Here is a 20,651-nt window from a genome sequence, read left to right as displayed (position 1 = left end):
CAGTATTGTTGCAGTGCATATTTGCCTGCCTCTGTCTTTCCAATTTTGGTGGTCTTAGGTTATAGGCCCAAAAGGTGCCCTGCCGCATCATTTGGTAGCTCAATTTTTACCTTTTCAAGCAGCTCGATTCAGTTTGCGTTAGTGCTGTTTCCACTTTACATCCCACCAGCAGCTAGAAGGTACACAGATCTCTAAAACCCCTTTAGCATTTATACTTTGTAGACATTTTGCTGATGGTAATGACTGGTGTGAGCTGAAACCTTTTTTAATTTGAATTTGTATGTGGCTAATAATTCCTTATACTAAGCTTTAGGCATGTCCTTTTTTTTCTTTTCCTTTTCTTTTTTTAAAGAGTGAGTACAACTCCCCTCCTCTTATTGACCTCTTGAAAAATTTCTCATGTGTTGGATTTTCTTGCCTATTCCCTACCCCTGGGCAATTTTTGAGGGCCTGTGTCATTTACAGCCCTGCAGTCCTTGTGACTATATAAGCAACCATTGTCAATGGGTTTAAAGCTGCTGTTTTGGGAGACAGCCACAAGGCGGCAGCATTATTACGTTCTCAAGTCTTGTTACTAGGACAACAGAGTCTTCCTGGAGGTAGTGTTCCGAGCTTGTAAATTAGAGTGCAATGTGCTGGGACAAGCCCCCAGAAGTTTATGTCTCCTTACTTATGTTTGTTTTTTAAATTTAATTTGTCTTTCTTATCGGAGTAAATTTGATTAGAGTGTTTTGATTGTCTGGCTGTACAGAATCTGCTCAATGATTCACACATATGTCTGTTCATCTTCGGATCCTGTTACCATGTATGTGATTACAGAATGTATATTTTGAAGGTATTGGTGAATATATAATTCATATCATTTATATGTTATATGTTTATATACATTTAACTTACATTAGTATATGTATGTTAACCCCATAGTCCTAATTTACCCATCCTCCCACCTTTCATTTTGGCTAACCATTAGTTTATTTGATAAGTCTGTGAGTGTCTTTTTCTGTGGAAATATGTTCATTGGTAGCAATCTTAGGAAAACTTGTATAAATAATATCATAGGATATTTGTAATACCCTTTTGTCTTACTTAACCTTATATGATTATTTCTAGTCTCAACTCTAGTCCTGAAAACGGCATTGTTCATTTTTTCCCCGAGGCTACTCTTCCATTCTGTCCATATACCACTTCTTCTTTGTCCATTCACCTGTTTATGGACCTTTTTTTTGCTTCCATGTCTTTGCTATTTCAGTATTGTTGCAGTGCACATTTGCCTGCCTCTGTCTTTCCGATTCTGGTGGTCTTAGGTTATAGGCCCAAAAGGTGCCCTGCCGCATCATATGGTAGCTCAATTTTTACGTTTTCAAGCAGCTCGATTCAGTTTGCATTAGTGCTGTTACGACTTTATATCCCACCAGCAGCTAGAAGGTACACACTTCTCTAACACCCCTTCAGCATTTATAGTTTGTAGACTTTTTGCTGATGGTCATGACTGGTGTGAGCTGAAACCTTTTTGGAGGTTGGATTCGCATGTGGCTAATAATTCCTTATGCTGAGCTTTAGGCATGTCCTATTTTTTCTTTTCCTTTTTTTTAAAAAGAGTGAGTACAACTTCCCTCCTCTTATTGATTTCTTGAAAAGTTTCTTATGTGTTGAATTTTCTTGCCTATTCCCTACCCCAGGGCATTTTTTGAGTGCCTGTGTCATTTACAACCGTGCAGTCCTTGTGACTATATAAGCAACCATTGGCACTGGGTTTAAAGGTGCTATTTTTGGAGACAGCCACAAGGCGGCAGCATTATTACGTTCTCAAGTCTTGTTACTAGGACAACAGAGTCTTCCTGGAGGTAGTGTTCCGAGCTTTTAAATTAGAGTGCAATGTGCTGGGACAAGCCCCCAGAAGTTTATGTCTCCTTACTTATGTTTGTTTTTTAAATTTAATTTGTATTTTTTATCGGAGTAAATTTGATTAGAGTGTTTTGATTGTCTGGCTGTACAGAATCTGTTCAATGATTCATACATATGTCTGTTCATCTTCGGATCCTGTTACCATGTATGTGATCACAGAATATATATTTTGAAGGTATTGGTGATTATATAATTCATATCGTTTATATGTTATATGTTTATATACATTTAACTTACATTAGTATATGTATGTTAACCCCATAGTCCTAACTTACCCATCCCCCCACCTTTCATTTTGGCTAACCATTAGTTTATTTGATAAGTCTGTGAGTGTCTTTTTCTGTGGAAATATGTTCATTGGTAGCAATCTTAGGATAACATGTATAAATGATATCATAGGATATTTGTCATACCCTTTTGACTTACTTAACCTTATATGATTTTTTCTAGGCTCAACTGTAGTCCTGAAAACAGCATTGTTCATTTTTCTCCCGAGGCTACTATTCCATTCTGTCCGTATACCACTTCTTCTTTGTCCATTCATCTGTTTATGGACCTTTTTTTTGCTTCCATATCTTGGCCATTTCAGTATTGTTGCAGTGCATATTTGCCTGCCTCTGTCTTTCCAATTTTGGTGGTCTTAGGTTATAGGCCCAAAAGGTGCCCTGCCCCATCATTTGGTAGCTCAATTTTTACCTTTTCAAGCAGCTCGATTCAGTTTGCGTTAGTGCTGTTTCCACTTTACATCCCACCAGCAGCTAGAAGGTACACAGATCTCTAAAACCCCTTCAGCATTTATAGTTTGTAGACATTTTGCTGATGGTAATGACTGGTGTGAGCTGAAACCTTTTTGAATTTGAATTTGTATGTGGCTAATAATTCCTTATACTAAGCTTTAGGCATGTCCTTTTTTTTCTTTTCCTTTTTTTTTTAAAGAGTGAGTACAACTTCCCTCCTCTTATTGACTTCTTGGAAATTTCTCATGTGTTGAATGTTCTTGCCAATTCCCTACCCCAGGGCATATTTTGAGGGCTTGTGTCATTTACAACCCTGCAGTCCTTGTGACTATATAAGCAATCATTGGCACTGGGTTTAAAGTGCTGTTGTGGGAAGCAGCCACAAGGTGGCAGCATTATTGCGTTCTCAAGTCTTGTTACTAGGAGAACAGAGTCTTCCTGGGGATAGTGTTCTGAGCTTGTAAATTAGAGTGCAATATGCTGGGACAAGCCCCCAGAAGTTTATGTCTCCTAACTTATGTTTTTTTTTTAAATTTAATTTCTATTTCTTATCGGAGTAAATTTGATTAGAGTGTTTTAATTGTCTGGCTGTACAGAATCTGCTCAATGATTCATACATATGTCTGTTCATCTTCAGATCCTGTTACCATGTATGTGATTACAGAATGTATATTTTGAAGGTATTGGTGATTATATAATTCATATCATTTATATGTTATATGTTTATATACATTTAACTTATATTAGTATATGTATGTTAACCCCATAGTCCTAATTTACCCATCCTCCCACCTTTCATTTTGGCTAACCATTAGTTTATTTGATAAGTCTGTGAGTGTCTTTTTCTGTGGAAATATGTTCATTGGTAGCAATCTTAGGAAAACTTGTATAAATAATATCATAGGATATTTGTAATACCCTTTTGTCTTACTTAACCTTATATGATTATTTCTAGTCTCAACTCTAGTCCTGAAAACGGCATTGTTCATTTTTTTCCCGAGGCTACTCTTCCATTCTGTCCATATACCACTTCTTCTTTGTCCATTCACCTGTTTATGGACCTTTTTTTTGCTTCCATGTCTTTGCTATTTCAGTATTGTTGCAGTGCACATTTGCCTGCCTCTGTCTTTCCGATTCTGGTGGTCTTAGGTTATAGGCCCAAAAGGTGCCCTGCCGCATCGTATGGTAGCTCAATTTTTACGTTTTCAAGCAGCTCGATTCAGTTTGCATTAGTGCTGTTACGACTTTGTATCCCACCAGCAGCTAGAAGGTACACACTTCTCTAAAACCCCTTCAGCATTTATAGTTTGTAGACTTTTTGCTGATGGTCATGACTGGTGTGAACTGAAACCTTTTTGGAGGTTGGATACGCATGTGGCTAATAATTCCTTATGCTGAGCTTTAGGCATGTCCTATTTTTTCTTTTCCTTTTTTTTAAAAAGAGTGAGTACAACTTCCCTCCTCTTATTGATTTCTTGAAAAGTTTCTTATGTGTTGAATTTTCTTGCCTATTCCCTACCCCAGGGCATTTTTTGAGTGCCTGTGTCATTTACAACCGTGCAGTCCTTGTGACTATATAAGCAACCATTGGCACTGGGTTTAAAGGTGCTGTTTTTGGAGACAGCCACAAGGCGGCAGCATGATTACGTTCTCAAGTCTTGTTACTAGGACAACAGAGTCTTCCTGGAGGTAGTGTTCCGAGCTTTTAAATTAGAGTGCAATGTGCTGGGACAAGCCCCCAGAAGTTTATGTCTCCTTACTTATGTTTGTTTTTTAAATTTAATTTGTATTTTTTATCGGAGTAAATTTGATTAGAGTGTTTTGATTGTCTGGCTGTACAGAATCTGTTCAATGATTCATACATATGTCTGTTCATCTTCGGATCCTGTTACCATGTATGTGATTACAGAATGTATATTTTGAAGGTATTGGTGATTATATAATTCATATCATTTATATGTTATATGTTTATATACATTTAACTTATATTAGTATATGTATGTTAACCGCATAGTCCTAATTTACCCATCCCCCCACCTTTCATTTTCGCTAACCATTAGTTTATTTGATAAGTCTGTGAGTGTCTTTTTCTGTGGAAATATGTTCATTGGTAGCAATCTTAGGATAACATGTATAAATGATATCATAGGATATTTGTCATACCCTTTTGACTTACTTAACCTTATATGATTATTTCTAGGCTCAACTCTAGTCCTGAAAACGGCATTGTTCATTTTTTTCCAGAGGCTACTATTCCATTTGGTACGTATACCATTTCGTCTTTGTCCATTCATCTGTTTATGGACCTTTTTTTTGCTTCCATGTCTTGGCTATTTCAATATGGTTGCAGTGCACATTTGCCTGCCTCTGTCTTTCCGAATCCGGTGGTCTTAGGTTATAGGCCCAAAAGGTGCCCTGCCGCATCATATGGTAGCTCAATGTTTACCTTTTCAAGCAGCTCGATTCAGTTTGCGTTACTGCTGTTACCACTTTACATCCAAACAGCAGCTAGAAGGTACACAGTTCTCTAAAACCCCTTCAGCATTTATAGTTTGTAGACTTTTTGCTGATGGTCATGACTGGTGTGAGCTGAAACCTTTTTGGAGGTTGGATACGCATGTGGCTAATAATTCCTTATGCTGAGCTTTAGGCATGTCCTTTTTTTCTTTTCCTTTTTTTTTAAAGAGTGAGTACAACTTCCGTACTCTTATTGACTTCTTGAAAATTTCTCATGTGTTGAATTTTCTTGCCAATTCCCTACCCCAGGGCATTTTTTGAGGGCCTGTGTCTTTTACAGCCCTGCAGTCCTTGTGACTATATAAGCAACCATTGGCACTGGGTTTAAAGCTACTGTTGTGGGAAGCAGCCACAAGGCGGCAGCATTATTACGTTCTCAAGTCTTGTTACTAGGACAACACAGTCTTCCTGGAGGTAGTGTTCCGAGCTTGTAAATTAGAGTGCAATGTGCTGGGACAAGCCCCCAAAAGTTTATGTCTCCTAACTTATGTTTGTTTTTTAAATTTAATTTCTATTTCTTATCGGAGTAAATTTGATTAGAGTGTTTTGATTGTCTGGCTGTACAGAATCTGCTCAATGATTCATACATATGTCTTTTCATCTTCGGATCCTGTTACCATGTATGTGATTACAGAATGTATATTTTGAAGGTATTGGTGAATATATAATTCATATCATTTATATGTTATATGTTTATATACATTTAACATACATTAGTATATGTATGTTAACCCCAGAGTCCTAATTTACCCATCCTCCCACCTTTCATTTTGGCTAACCATTAGTTTATATGATAAGTCTGTGAGTGTCTTTTTCTGTGGAATTATGTTCATTGGTAGCAATCTTAGGATAACATGTATAAATGATATCATAGGATATTTGTCATACCCTTTTGACTTACTTAACCTTATATGATTATTTCTAGGCTCAACTCTAGTCCTGAAAACAGCATTGTTCATTTTTTTCCAGAGGCTACTATTCCATTTGGTACGTATACCATTTCGTCTTTGTCCATGCATCTGTTTATGGACCTTTTTTTGCTTCCATGTCTTGGCTATTTCAGTATTGTTGCAGTGCACATTTGCCTGCCTCTGTCTTTCCGATTCTGGTGGTCTTAGGTTATAGGCCCAAAAGGTGCCCTGCCGCATCGTATGGTAACTCAATTTTTACCTTTTCAAGCAGCTCCATTCAGTTTGCATTAGTGGTATTACTTCTTTACATCCCACCAGCAGCTAGAAGGTACACATTCCTCTAAAACCCCTTCAGCATTTATAGTTTGTAGACTTTTTGATGATGGTCATGACTGGTGTTACCTGAAACCTTTTTGAAGTTGAATTTGCATGTGGCTAATAATTCCTTATACTGAGCTTTAGGCATGTCATTTTTTTCTTTTCCTTTTGTTTTAAAGAGTGAGTACAACTTCCCTCCTCTTATTGACTTCTTGAAAAGTTTCTCATGTGTTGAATTTTTTTGCCTATTCCCTACCCCAGGGCATTTTTTGAAGGCAGGTGTCATTTAGAGCCCTTCAGTCCTTGTGACTATATAAACAACCATTGGCACTGGGTTTAAAGGTGCTGTTTTTGGAGACAGCCACAAGGCGGCAGCATTATTACGTTCTCAAGTCTTGTTACTAGGAGAACAGAGTCTTCCTGGAGGTAGTGTTCCGAGCTTTTAAATTAGAGTGCAATGTGCTGGGACAAGCCCCCAGAAGTTTATGTCTCCTTACTTATGTTTGTTTTTTAAATTTCATTTGTATTTTTTATCGGAGTAAATTTGATTAGAGTGTTTTGATTGTCTGGCTGTACAGAATCTGTTCAATGATTCATACATATATCTGTTCATCTTCGGAACCTGTTAGCATGTATGTGATTACAGAATGTATATTTTAAAGGTATTGGTGATTATATTATTTATATAGTTTATATATTATATGTTTATATACATTTAACATACATTAGTATATGTATGTTAACCCCATTGTCCTAATTTACCCATCCCCCCACCTTTCATTTTGGCCAACCATTAGTTTATTTGATAAGTCTGTGAGTGTCTTTTTCTGTGGAAATATGTTCATTGGTAGCAATCTTAGGATAACATGTATTAATGATATCATAGGATATTTGTCATAGCCTTTTGACTTACTTAACCTTATATGATTATTTCTAGGCTCAACTCTAGTCCTGAAAACGGCATTGTTCATTTTTTTCCAGAGGCTTCTATTCCATTTGGTACGTGTACCATTTCGTCTTTGTCCATTCATCTGTTTATGGACCTTTTTTTTGCTTCCATGTCTTGGCTATTTCAATATTGTTGCAGTGCACATTTGCCTGCCACTGTCTTTCCGAATCCAGTTGTCTTAGGTTATTGGCCCAAAATGTGCCTTGCCGCATCATATGGTAGCTCAATGTTTACCTTTTCAAGCAGCTCGATTCAGTTTGCGTTACTGCTGTTACCACTTTACATCCCACCAGCAGCTAGAAGGTACACAGTTCTCTAAAACCCCTTCAGCATTTATAGTTTGTAGACTTTTTGCTGATGGTCATGACTGGTGTGAGCTGAAACCTTTTTGGAGGTTGGATACGCATGTGGCTAATAATTCCTTATGCTGAGCTTTAGGCATGTCCTTTTTTTCTTTTCCTTTTTTTTTAAAGAGTGACTACAACTTCCCTCCTCTTATTGACTTCTTGAAAATTTCTCATGTGTTGAATTTTCTTGCCAATTCCATACCCCAGGGCATTTTATGAGGGCCTGTGTCTTTTACAGCCCTACAGTCCTTGTGACTATATAAGCAACCATTGGCACTGGGTTTAAAGCTACTGTTGTGGGAAGCAGCCACAAGGCGGCAGCATTATTACGTTCTCAAGTCTTGTTACTAGGACAACACAGTCTTCCTGGAGGTAGTGTTCCGAGCTTGTAAATTAGAGTTCAATGTGCTGGGACAAGCCCCCAGAAGTTTATATCTCCTAACTTATGTTTGTTTTTTAAATTTAATTTCTATTTCTTATCGGAGTAAATTTGATTAGAGTGTTGTGGTTTTCTGGCTGTACAGAATCTGCTCAATGATTCATACATATGTCTGTTCATCTTCGAACCTGTTAGCATGTATGTGATTACAGAATGTATATTTTAAAGGTATTGGTGATTATATTATTTATATATTTCATATGTTATATGTTTATATACATTTAACATACATTAGTATATGTATTTTAACCCCATTGTCCTAATTTACCCATCCTCCCACCTTTCATTTTGGCTAGCCATTAGTTTATTTGATAAGTCTGTGAGTGTCTTTTTCTGTGGAAATATGTTCATTGGTAGCAATCTTAGGATAACATGTATAAATGATGTCATAGGATATTTGTCATACCCTTTTGACTTACTTAACCTTATATGATTATTTCTAGGCTCAACTGTAGTCCTGAAAACGGCATTGTTCATTTTTTTCCCGAGGCTACTATTCCATTTGGTACGTATCCCACTTCGTCTTTGTCCATTCATCTGTTTATGGACCTTTTTTTTTGCTTCCATGTCTTTGCTATTTCAGTATTGTTGCAGTGCACATTTGCCTGCCTCTGTCTTTCCGATTCTGGTGGTCTTAGGTTATAGGCCCAAAAGGTGCCCTGCCGCATCATATGGTAGCTCAATTTTTACGTTTTCAAGCAGCTCGATTCAGTTTGCATTAGTGCTGTTACGACTTTATATCCCACCAGCAGCTAGAAGGTACACACTTCTCTAAAACCCCTTCAGCATTTATGGTTTGTAGACTTTTTGCTGATGGTCATGACTGGAGTGAGCTGAAACCTTTTTGAATTTGAATTTGCATGTGGCTAATAATTCCTTATACTGAGCTTTAGGCATGTCCTTTTTTTCTTTTCCTTTTGTTTTAAAGAGTGAGTACAACTTCCCTCCTCTTATTGACTTCTTGGAAATTTCTCATGTGTTGAATGTTCTTGCCAATTCCCTACCCCAGGGCATATTTTGAGGGCTTGTGTCATTTACAGCCCTGCAGTCCTTGTGACTATATAAGCAATCTTTGGCACTGGGTTTAAAGTGCTGTTGTGGGAAGCAGCCACAAGGCGGCAGCATTATTGCGTTCTCAAGTCTTGTTACTAGGAGAACAGAGTCTTCCTGGAGGTAGTGTTCTGAGCTTGTAAATTAGAGTGCAATGTGCTGGGACAAGCCCCCAAAAGTTTATGTCTCCTAACTTATGTTTTTTTTTTAATTTAATTTCTATTTCTTATCGGAGTAAATTTGATTAGAGTGTTTTGATTGTCTGGCTGTACAGAATCTGCTCAATGATTCTTACATATGTCTGTTCATCTTCGGATCCTGTTACCATGTATGTGATCACAGAATATATATTTTGAAGGTATTGGTGATTATATAATTCATATCGTTTATATGTTATATGTTTATATACATTTAACTTACATTAGTATATATATGTTAACCCCATAGTCCTAACTTACCCATCCCCCCACCTTTCATTTTGGCTAACCATTAGTTTATTTGATAAGTCTGTGAGTGTCTTTTTCTGTGGAAATATGTTCATTGGTAGCAATCTTAAGAAAACTTGTATAAATGATATCATAGGATATTTGTCATACCCTTTTGACTTACTTAACCTTATATGATTTTTTCTACGCTCAACTGTAGTCCTGAAAACAGCATTGTTCATTTTTCTCCCGAGGCTACTATTCCATTCTGTCCGTATACCACTTCTTCTTTGTCCATTCATCTGTTTATGGACCTTTTTTTTGCTTCCATATCTTGGCTATTTCAGTATTGTTGCAGTGCATATTTGCCTGCCTCTGTCTTTCCAATTTTGGTGGTCTTAGGTTATAGGCCCAAAAGGTGCCCTGCCGCATCATTTGGTAGCTCAATTTTTACCTTTTCAAGCAGCTCGATTCAGTTTGCGTTAGTGCTGTTTCCACTTTACATCCCACCAGCAGCTAGAAGGTACACAGATCTCTAAAACCCCTTCAGCATTTATAGTTTGTAGACATTTTGCTGATGGTAATGACTGGTGTGAGCTGAAACCTTTTTGAATTTGAATTTGTATGTGGCTAATAATTCCTTATACTAAGCTTTAGGCATGTCCTTTTTTTTCTTTTCCTTTTTTTTTTTAAAGAGTGAGTACAACTCCCCTCCTCTTATTGACTTCTTGAAAAATTTCTCATGTGTTGGATTTTCTTGCCTATTCCCTACTCCAGGGCAATTTTTGAGGGCCTGTGTCATTTACAGCCCTGCATTCCTTGGGACTATATAAGCAACCATTGTCACTGGGTTTAAAGCTGCTGTTTTGGGAGACAGCCACAAGGCGGCAGCATTATTACGTTCTCAAGTCTTGTTACTAGTACAACAGAGTCTTCCTGGAGGTAGTGTTCCGAGCTTGTAAATTAGAGTGCAATGTGCTGGGACAAGCCCCCAGAAGTTTATGTCTCCTTACTTATGTTTGTTTTTTAAATTTAATTTGTATTTTTTATCGGAGTAAATTTGATTAGAGTGTTTTGATTGTCTGGCTGTACAGAATCTGTTCAGTGATTCACACATATGTCTGTTCGTCTTTGGATCCTGTTACCATGTATGTGATTACAGAATGTATATTTTGAAGGTATTGGTGATTATATAATTCATATCATTTATATGTTATATGTTTATATACATTTAACTTATATTAATATATGTATGTTAACCCCATAGTCCTAATTTACCCATCCTCCCACCTTTCATTTTGGCTAACCATTAGTTTATTTGATAAGTCTGTGAGTGTCTTTTTCTGTGGAAATATGTTCATTGGTAGCAATCTTAGGAAAACTTGTATAAATAATATCATAGGATATTTGTAATACCCTTTTGTCTTACTTAACCTTATATGATTATTTCTAGTCTCAACTCAGGTCCTGAAAACGGCATTGTTCATTTTTTTCCCGAGGCTACTCTTCCATTCTGTCCATATACCACTTCTTCTTTGTCCATTCACCTGTTTATGGACCTTTTTTTTGCTTCCATGTCTTTGCTATTTCAGTATTGTTGCAGTGCACATTTGCCTGCCTCTGTCTTTCCGATTCTGGTGGTCTTAGGTTATAGGCCCAAAAGGTGCCCTGCCGCATCATATGGTAGTTCAATTTTTACGTTTTCGAGCAGCTCGATTCAGTTTGCATTAGTGCTGTTACAACTTTATATCCCACCAGCAGCTAGAAGGTACACACTTCTCTAAAACCCCTTCAGCATTTATAGTTTGTAGACTTTTTGCTGATGGTCATGACTGGTGTGAGCTGAAACCTTTTTGGAGGTTGGATACGCATGTGGCTAATAATTCCTTATGCTGAGCTTTAGGCATGTCCTATTTTTTCTTTTCCTTTTTTTTAAAAAGAGTGAGTACAACTTCCCTCCTCTTATTGATTTCTTGAAAAGTTTCTTATGTGTTGAATTTTCTTGCCTATTCCCTACCCCAGGGCATTTTTTGAGTGCCTGTGTCATTTACAACCGTACAGTCCTTGTGACTATATAAGCAACCATTGGCACTGGGTTTAAAGGTGCTGTTTTTGGAGACAGCCACAAGGCGGCAGCATTATTACGTTCTCAAGTCTTGTTACTAGGACAACAGAGTCTTCCTGGAGGTAGTGTTCCGAGCTTTTAAATTAGAGTGCAATGTGCTGGGACAAGCCCCCAGAAGTTTATGTCTCCTTACTTATGTTTGTTTTTTAAATTTCATTTGTATTTTTTATCGGAGTAAATTTGATTAGAGTGTTTTGATTGTCTGGCTGTACAGAATCTGTTCAATGATTCATACATATATCTGTTCATCTTCGGAACCTGTTACCATGTATGTGATTACAGAATGTATATTTTAAAGGTATTGGTGATTATATTATTTATATAGTTTATATATTATATGTTTATATACATTTAACATACATTAGTATATGTATGTTAACCCCATTGTCCTAATTTACCCATCCCCCCACCTTTCATTTTGGCCAACCATTAGTTTATTTGATAAGTCTGTGAGTGTCTTTTTCTGTGGAAATATGTTCATTGGTAGCAATCTTAGGATAACATGTATTAATGATATCATAGGATATTTGTCATAGCCTTTTGACTTACTTAACCTTATATGATTATTTCTAGGCTCAACTCTAGTCCTGAAAACGGCATTGTTCATTTTTTTCCAGAGGCTTCTATTCCATTTGGTACGTGTACCATTTCGTCTTTGTCCATTCATCTGTTTATGGACCTTTTTTTTGCTTCCATGTCTTGGCTATTTCAATATTGTTGCAGTGCACATTTGCCTGCCACTGTCTTTCCGAATCCAGTTGTCTTAGGTTATTGGCCCAAAATGTGCCTTGCCGCATCATATGGTAGCTCAATGTTTACCTTTTCAAGCAGCTCGATTCAGTTTGCGTTACTGCTGTTACCACTTTACATCCCACCAGCAGCTAGAAGGTACACAGTTCTCTAAAACCCCTTCAGCATTTATAGTTTGTAGACTTTTTGCTGATGGTCATGACTGGTGTGAGCTGAAACCTTTTTGGAGGTTGGATACGCATGTGGCTAATAATTCCTTATGCTGAGCTTTAGGCATGTCCTTTTTTTCTTTTCCTTTTTTTTTAAAGAGTGACTACAACTTCCCTCCTCTTATTGACTTCTTGAAAATTTCTCATGTGTTGAATTTTCTTGCCAATTCCATACCCCAGGGCATTTTTTGAGGGCCTGTGTCTTTTACAGCCCTACAGTCCTTGTGACTATATAAGCAACCATTGGCACTGGGTTTAAAGCTACTGTTGTGGGAAGCAGCCACAAGGCGGCAGCATTATTACGTTCTCAAGTCTTGTTACTAGGACAACACAGTCTTCCTGGAGGTAGTGTTCCGAGCTTGTAAATTAGAGTTCAATGTGCTGGGACAAGCCCCCAGAAGTTTATATCTCCTAACTTATGTTTGTTTTTTAAATTTAATTTCTATTTCTTATCGGAGTAAATTTGATTAGAGTGTTGTGGTTTTCTGGCTGTACAGAATCTGCTCAATGATTCATACATATGTCTGTTCATCTTCGAACCTGTTAGCATGTATGTGATTACAGAATGTATATTTTAAAGGTATTGGTGATTATATTATTTATATATTTCATATGTTATATGTTCATATACATTTAACATACATTAGTATATGTATTTTAACCCCATTGTCCTAATTTACCCATCCTCCCACCTTTCATTTTGGCTAGCCATTAGTTTATTTGATAAGTCTGTGAGTGTCTTTTTCTGTGGAAATATGTTCATTGGTAGCAATCTTAGGATAACATGTATAAATGATGTCATAGGATATTTGTCATACCCTTTTAACCTTATATGATTATTTCTAGGCTCAACTGTAGTCCTGAAAACGGCATTGTTCATTTTTTTCCCGAGGCTACTATTCCATTTGGTACGTATCCCACTTCGTCTTTGTCCATTCATCTGTTTATGGACCTTTTTTTTTGCTTCCATGTCTTTGCTATTTCAGTATTGTTGCAGTGCACATTTGCCTGCCTCTGTCTTTCCGATTCTGGTGGTCTTAGGTTATAGGCCCAAAAGGTGCCCTGCCGCATCATATGGTAGCTCAATTTTTACGTTTTCAAGCAGCTCGATTCAGTTTGCATTAGTGCTGTTACGACTTTATATCCCACCAGCAGCTAGAAGGTACACACTTCTCTAAAACCCCTTCAGCATTTATAGTTTGTAGACTTTTTGCTGATGGTCATGACTGGAGTGAGCTGAAATCTTTTTGAATTTGAATTTGCATGTGGCTAATAATTCCTTATACTGAGCTTTAGGCATGTCCTTTTTTTCTTTTCCTTTTTTTTTAAAGAGTGAGTACAACTTCCCTCCTCTTATTGACTTCTTGGAAATTTCTCATGTGTTGAATGTTCTTGCCAATTCCCTACCCCAGGGCATACTTTGAGGGCTTGTGTCATTTACAGCCCTGCAGTCCTTGTGACTATATAAGCAATCATTGGCACTGGGTTTAAAGTGCTGTTGTGGGAAGCAGCCACAAGGCGGCAGCATTATTGCGTTCTCAAGTCTTGTTACTAGGAGAACAGAGTCTTCCTGGAGGTAGTGTTCTGAGCTTGTAAATTAGAGTGCAATGTGCTGGGACAAGCCCCCAAAAGTTTATGTCTCCTAACTTATGTTTTTTTTTTAATTTAATTTCTATTTCTTATCGGAGTAAATTTGATTAGAGTGTTTTGATTGTCTGGCTGTACAGAATCTGCTCAATGATTCTTACATATGTCTGTTCATCTTCGGATCCTGTTACCATGTATGTGATCACAGAATATATATTTTGAAGGTATTGGTGATTATATAATTCATATCGTTTATATGTTATATGTTTATATACATTTAACTTACATTAGTATATATATGTTAACCCCATAGTCCTAACTTACCCATCCCCCCACCTTTCATTTTGGCTAACCATTAGTTTATTTGATAAGTCTGTGAGTGTCTTTTTCTGTGGAAATATGTTCATTGGTAGCAATCTTAAGAAAACTTGTATAAATGATATCATAGGATATTTGTCATACCCTTTTGACTTACTTAACCTTATATGATTTTTTCTACGCTCAACTGTAGTCCTGAAAACAGCATTGTTCATTTTTCTCCCGAGGCTACTATTCCATTCTGTCCGTATACCACTTCTTCTTTGTCCATTCATCTGTTTATGGACCTTTTTTTTGCTTCCATATCTTGGCTATTTCAGTATTGTTGCAGTGCATATTTGCCTGCCTCTGTCTTTCCAATTTTGGTGGTCTTAGGTTATAGGCCCAAAAGGTGCCCTGCCGCATCATTTGGTAGCTCAATTTTTACCTTTTCAAGCAGCTCGATTCAGTTTGCGTTAGTGCTGTTTCCACTTTACATCCCACCAGCAGCTAGAAGGTACACAGATCTCTAAAACCCCTTCAGCATTTATAGTTTGTAGACATTTTGCTGATGGTAATGACTGGTGTGAGCTGAAACCTTTTTGAATTTGAATTTGTATGTGGCTAATAATTCCTTATACTAAGCTTTAGGCATGTCCTTTTTTTTCTTTTCCTTTTTTTTTTTAAAGAGTGAGTACAACTCCCCTCCTCTTATTGACTTCTTGAAAAATTTCTCATGTGTTGGATTTTCTTGCCTATTCCCTACTCCAGGGCAATTTTTGAGGGCCTGTGTCATTTACAGCCCTGCAGTCCTTGGGACTATATAAGCAACCATTGTCACTGGGTTTAAAGCTGCTGTTTTGGGAGACAGCCACAAGGCGGCAGCATTATTACGTTCTCAAGTCTTGTTACTAGGACAACAGAGTCTTCCTGGAGGTAGTGTTCCGAGCTTGTAAATTAGAGTGCAATGTGCTGGGACAAGCCCCCAGAAGTTTATGTCTCCTTACTTATGTTTGTTTTTTAAATTTAATTTGTATTTTTTATCGGAGTAAATTTGATTAGAGTGTTTTGATTGTCTGGCTGTACAGAATCTGTTCAATGATTCACACATATATCTGTTCGTCTTCGGATCCTGTTACCATGTATGTGATTACAGAATGTATATTTTGAAGGTATTGGTGATTATATAATTCATATCATTTATATGTTATATGTTTATATACATTTAACTTATATTAATATATGTATGTTAACCCCATAGTCCTAATTTACCCATCCTCCCACCTTTCATTTTGGCTAACCATTAGTTTATTTGATAAGTCTGTGAGTGTCTTTTTCTGTGGAAATATGTTCATTGGTAGCAATCTTAGGAAAACTTGTATAAATAATATCATAGGATATTTGTAATACCCTTTTGTCTTACTTAACCTTATATGATTATTTCTAGTCTCAACTCAGGTCCTGAAAACGGCATTGTTCATTTTTTTCCCGAGGCTACTCTTCCATTCTGTCCATATACCACTTCTTCTTTGTCCATTCACCTGTTTATGGACCTTTTTTTTGCTTCCATGTCTTTGCTATTTCAGTATTGTTGCAGTGCACATTTGCCTGCCTCTGTCTTTCCGATTCTGGTGGTCTTAGGTTATAGGCCCAAAAGGTGCCCTGCCGCATCATATGGTAGTTCAATTTTTACGTTTTCAAGCAGCTCGATTCAGTTTGCATTAGTGCTGTTACAACTTTATATCCCACCAGCAGCTAGAAGGTACACACTTCTCTAAAACCCCTTCAGCATTTATAGTTTGTAGACTTTTTGCTGATGGTCATGACTGGTGTGAGCTGAAACCTTTTTGGAGGTTGGATACGCATGTGGCTAATAATTCCTTATGCTGAGCTTTAGGCATGTCCTATTTTTTCTTTTCCTTTTTTTTAAAAAGAGTGAGTACAACTTCCCTCCTCTTATTGATTTCTTGAAAAGTTTCTTATGTGTTGAATTTTCTTGCCTATTCCCTACCCCAGGGCATTTTTTGAGTGCCTGTGTCATTTACAACCGTACAGTCCTTGTGACTATATAAGCAACCATTGGCACTGGGTTTAAAGGTGCTGTTTTTGGAGACAGCCACAAGGCGGCAGCATTATTACGTTCTCAAGTCTTGTTACTAGGACAACAGAGTCTTCCTGGAGGTAGTGTTCCGAGCTTTTAAATTAGAGTGCAATGTGCTGGGACAAGCCCCCAGAAGTTTATGTCTCCTTACTTATGTTTGTTTTTTAAATTTCATTTGTATTTTTTATCGGAGTAAATTTGATTAGAGTGTTTTGATTGTCTGGCTGTACAGAATCTGTTCAATGATTCATACATATGTCTGTTCATCTTCGGATCCTGTTACCATGTATGTGATTACAGAATGTATATTTTGAAGGTATTGGTGATTATATAATTCATATCATTTATATGTTATATGTTTATATACATTTAACTTATATTAGTATATGTATGTTAACCCCATAGTCCTAATTTACCCATCCCCCCACCTTTCATTTTGGCTAACCATTAGTTTATTTGATAAGTCTGTGAGTGTCTTTTTCTGTGGAAATATGTTCATTGGTAGCAATCTTAGGATAACATGTATAAATGATATCATAGGATATTTGTCATACCCTTTTGACTTACTTAACCTTATATGATTATTTCTAGGCTCAACTCTAGTCCTGAAAACGGAATTGTTCATTTTTTTCCAGAGGCTACTATTCCATTTGGTACGTATACCATTTCGTCTTTGTCCATTCATCTGTTTATGGACCTTTTTTTGCTTCCATGTCTTGGCTATTTCAGTATTGTTGCAGTGCACAATTGCCTGCCTCTGTCTTTCCGTTTCTGGTGGTCTTAGGTTATAGGCCCAAAAGGTGCCCTGCTGCATCGTATGGTAACTCAATTTTTACCTTTTCAAGCAGCTCCATTCAGTTTGCATTAGTGGTATTACTTCTTTACATCCCACCAGCAGCTAGAAGGTACACATTCCTCTAAAACCCCTTCAGCATTTATAGTTTGTAGACTTTTTGATGATGGTCATGACTGGTGTTACCTGAAACCTTTTTGAATTTGAATTTGCATGTGGCTAATAATTCCTTATACTGAGCTTTAGTCATGTCATTTTTTTCTTTTCCTTTTGTTTTAAAGAGTGAGTACAACGTCCCTCCTCTTATTGACTTCTTGAAAAGTTTCTCATGTGTTGAATTTTTTTGCCTATTCCCTACCCCAGGGCATTTTTTGAAGGCAGGTGTCATTTAGAGCCCTTCAGTCCTTGTGACTATTAAGCAACCTTTGGCACTGGGTTTAAAGCTGCTGTTGTGGGAAACAGCCACAAGGCGGCAGCATTATTACGTTCTCACCTCTTCTTACTAGGGCAACAGAGTCTTCCTGGAGGTAGTTTTCCAAGGTTGTAAATTAGAGTGGAATGTGCTGGGACAAGCCCCCAGAAGTTTATGTCTCCTAACTTATGTTTGCTTTTTAAATTTAATTTCTATTTCTTATCGGAGTAAATTTGATTAGAGTGTTTTGATTGGCTGTACAGAATCTGCTCAATGATTCATACATATATCTGTTCATCTTCGGAACCTGTTATCAAGTATGTGATTACAGAATATATATTTTGAAGGTATTGGTGATTATATAATTCATATCGTTTATATGTTATATGTTTATATACATTTAACTTACATTAGTATATGTATGTTAACCCCATAGTCCTAACTTACCCATCCCCCCACCTTTCATTTTGGCTAACCATTAGTTTATTTGATAAGTCTGTGAGTGTCTTTTTCTGTGGAAATATGTTCATTGGTAGTAATCTTAGGAAAACATGTATAAATGATTTCATAGGATATTTGTCACACCCTTTTGACTTACTTAACCTTATATGACTATTTCTAGTCTCAACTGTAGTTCTGAAAACGGCATTGTTCATTTTTTTCCCGAGGCTACTCTTCCATTCTGTCCATATACCACTTCTTCTTTGTCCATTCACCTGTTTATGGACCATTTTTTGCTTCCATGTCTTGGGTATTTCAGTATTGTTGCAGTGCACATTTGCCTGCCTCTGTATTTCCGATTTTGGTGGTCTTAGGTTATAGGCCCAAAAGGTGCCCTGCCGCATCATATGGTAACTCAATTTTTACCTTTTCAAGCAGCTCCATTCAGTATGCGTTAGTGCTGTTACCACTTTACATCCCACCAGCAGCTAGAATGTACACAATTCTCTAAAACCCCTTCAGCATTTATAGTTTGTAGACTTTTTGCTGATGGTCATGACTGGTGTCACCTGAAACCTTTTTGAATTTGAATTTGCATGTGGCTAATAATTCCTTATACTGAGCTTTAGGCATGTCCTTTTTTTTTCTTTTCCTTTTTTTTTAAAGAGGGAGTACAACTTCCCTCCTCTTATTGACTTCTTGAAAAGTTACTCATGTGTTGAATTTTCTTGCCAATTCCATACCCCAGGGCATTTTTTGAGGGCCTGTGTCTTTTACAGCCCTGCAGTCCTTGTGACTATATAAGCAACCATTGGCACTGGGTTTAAAGCTACTGTTGTGGGAAGCAGCCACAAGGCGGCAGCATTATTACGTTCTCAAGTCTTGTTACTAGGACAACACAGTCTTCCTGGAGGTAGTGTTCCGAGCTTGTAAATTAGAGTGCAATGTGCTGGGACAAGCCCCCAGAAGTTTATATCTCCTAACTTATGTTTGTTTTTTAAATTTAATTTCTATTTCTTATCGGAGTAAATTTGATTAGAGTGTTGTGGTTTTCTGGCTGTACAGAATCTGCTCAATGATTCATACATATGTCTGTTCATCTTCGAACCTGTTAGCATGTATGTGATTACAGAATGTATATTTTAAAGGTATTGGTGATTATATTATTTATATATTTCATATGTTATATGTTTATATACATTTAACATACATTAGTATATGTATTTTAACCCCATTGTCCTAATTTACCCATCCTCCCACCTTTCATTTTGGCTAGCCATTAGTTTATTTGATAAGTCTGTGAGTGTCTTTTTCTGTGGAAATATGTTCATTGGTAGCAATCTTAGGATAACATGTATAAATGATGTCATAGGATATTTGTCATACCCTTTTGACTTGCTTAACCTTATATGATTATTTCTAGGCTCAACTGTAGTCCTGAAAACGGCATTGTTCATTTTTTTCCCGAGGCTACTATTCCATTTGGTACGTATCCCACTTCGTCTTTGTCCATTCATCTGTTTATGGACCTTTTTTTTTGCTTCCATGTCTTTGCTATTTCAGTATTGTTGCAGTGCACATTTGCCTGCCTCTGTCTTTCCGATTCTGGTGGTCTTAGGTTATAGGCCCAAAAGGTGCCCTGCCGCATCATATGGTAGCTCAATTTTTACGTTTTCAAGCAGCTCGATTCAGTTTGCATTAGTGCTGTTACGACTTTATATCCCACCAGCAGCTAGAAGGTACACACTTCTCTAAAACCCCTTCAGCATTTATAGTTTGTAGACTTTTTGCTGATGGTCATGACTGGTGTGAGCTGAAACCTTTTTGGAGGTTGGATACGCATGTGGCTAATAATTCCTTATGCTGAGCTTTAGGCATGTCCTATTTTTTCTTTTCCTTTTTTTTAAAATGAGTGAGTACAACTTCCCTCCTCTTATTGATTTCTTGAAAAGTTTCTTATGTGTTGAATTTTCTTGCCTATTCCCTACCCCAGGGCATTTTTTGAGTGCCTGTGTCATTTACAACCGTGCAGTCCTTGTGACTATATAAACAACCATTGGCACTGGGTTTAAAGGTGCTGTTTTTGGAGACAGCCACAAGGCGGCAGCATTATTACGTTCTCAAGTCTTGTTACTAGGACAACAGAGTCTTCCTGGAGGTAGTGTTCCGAGCTTTTAAATTAGAGTGCAATGTGCTGGGACAAGCCCCCAGAAGTTTATGTCTCCTTACTTATGTTTGTTTTTTAAATTTAATTTGTATTTTTTATCGGAGTAAATTTGATTAGAGTGTTTTGATTGTCTGGCTGTACAGAATCTGTTCAATGATTCATACATATATC

The 20,651-nt window shown here is 37.1% G+C and overlaps 1 long non-coding RNA gene across 1 annotated transcript in view; it reads right to left on the bottom strand.

Moving 5' to 3' along the window:
• Positions 1–216: 216 nt before the first annotated feature.
• The window catches only part of LOC309650467, a 78,377-nt gene continuing 57,942 nt past the window's right edge, over positions 217–20,651 (bottom strand). The window contains exon 2 of the long non-coding RNA XR_014257584.1: positions 217–260. This is a non-coding gene — a long non-coding RNA (uncharacterized lncRNA). The remainder of the gene's footprint in view (positions 261–20,651) is intronic.

The sequence above is a fragment of the Balaenoptera physalus genome (genome assembly GCF_965194825.1).
Source record: "Balaenoptera physalus genome assembly, contig: SUPER_1_unloc_2, whole genome shotgun sequence".
Lineage (NCBI taxonomy): Eukaryota > Metazoa > Chordata > Mammalia > Artiodactyla > Balaenopteridae > Balaenoptera > Balaenoptera physalus.
This window is presented reverse-complemented; position numbering and strand designations above follow the sequence as displayed.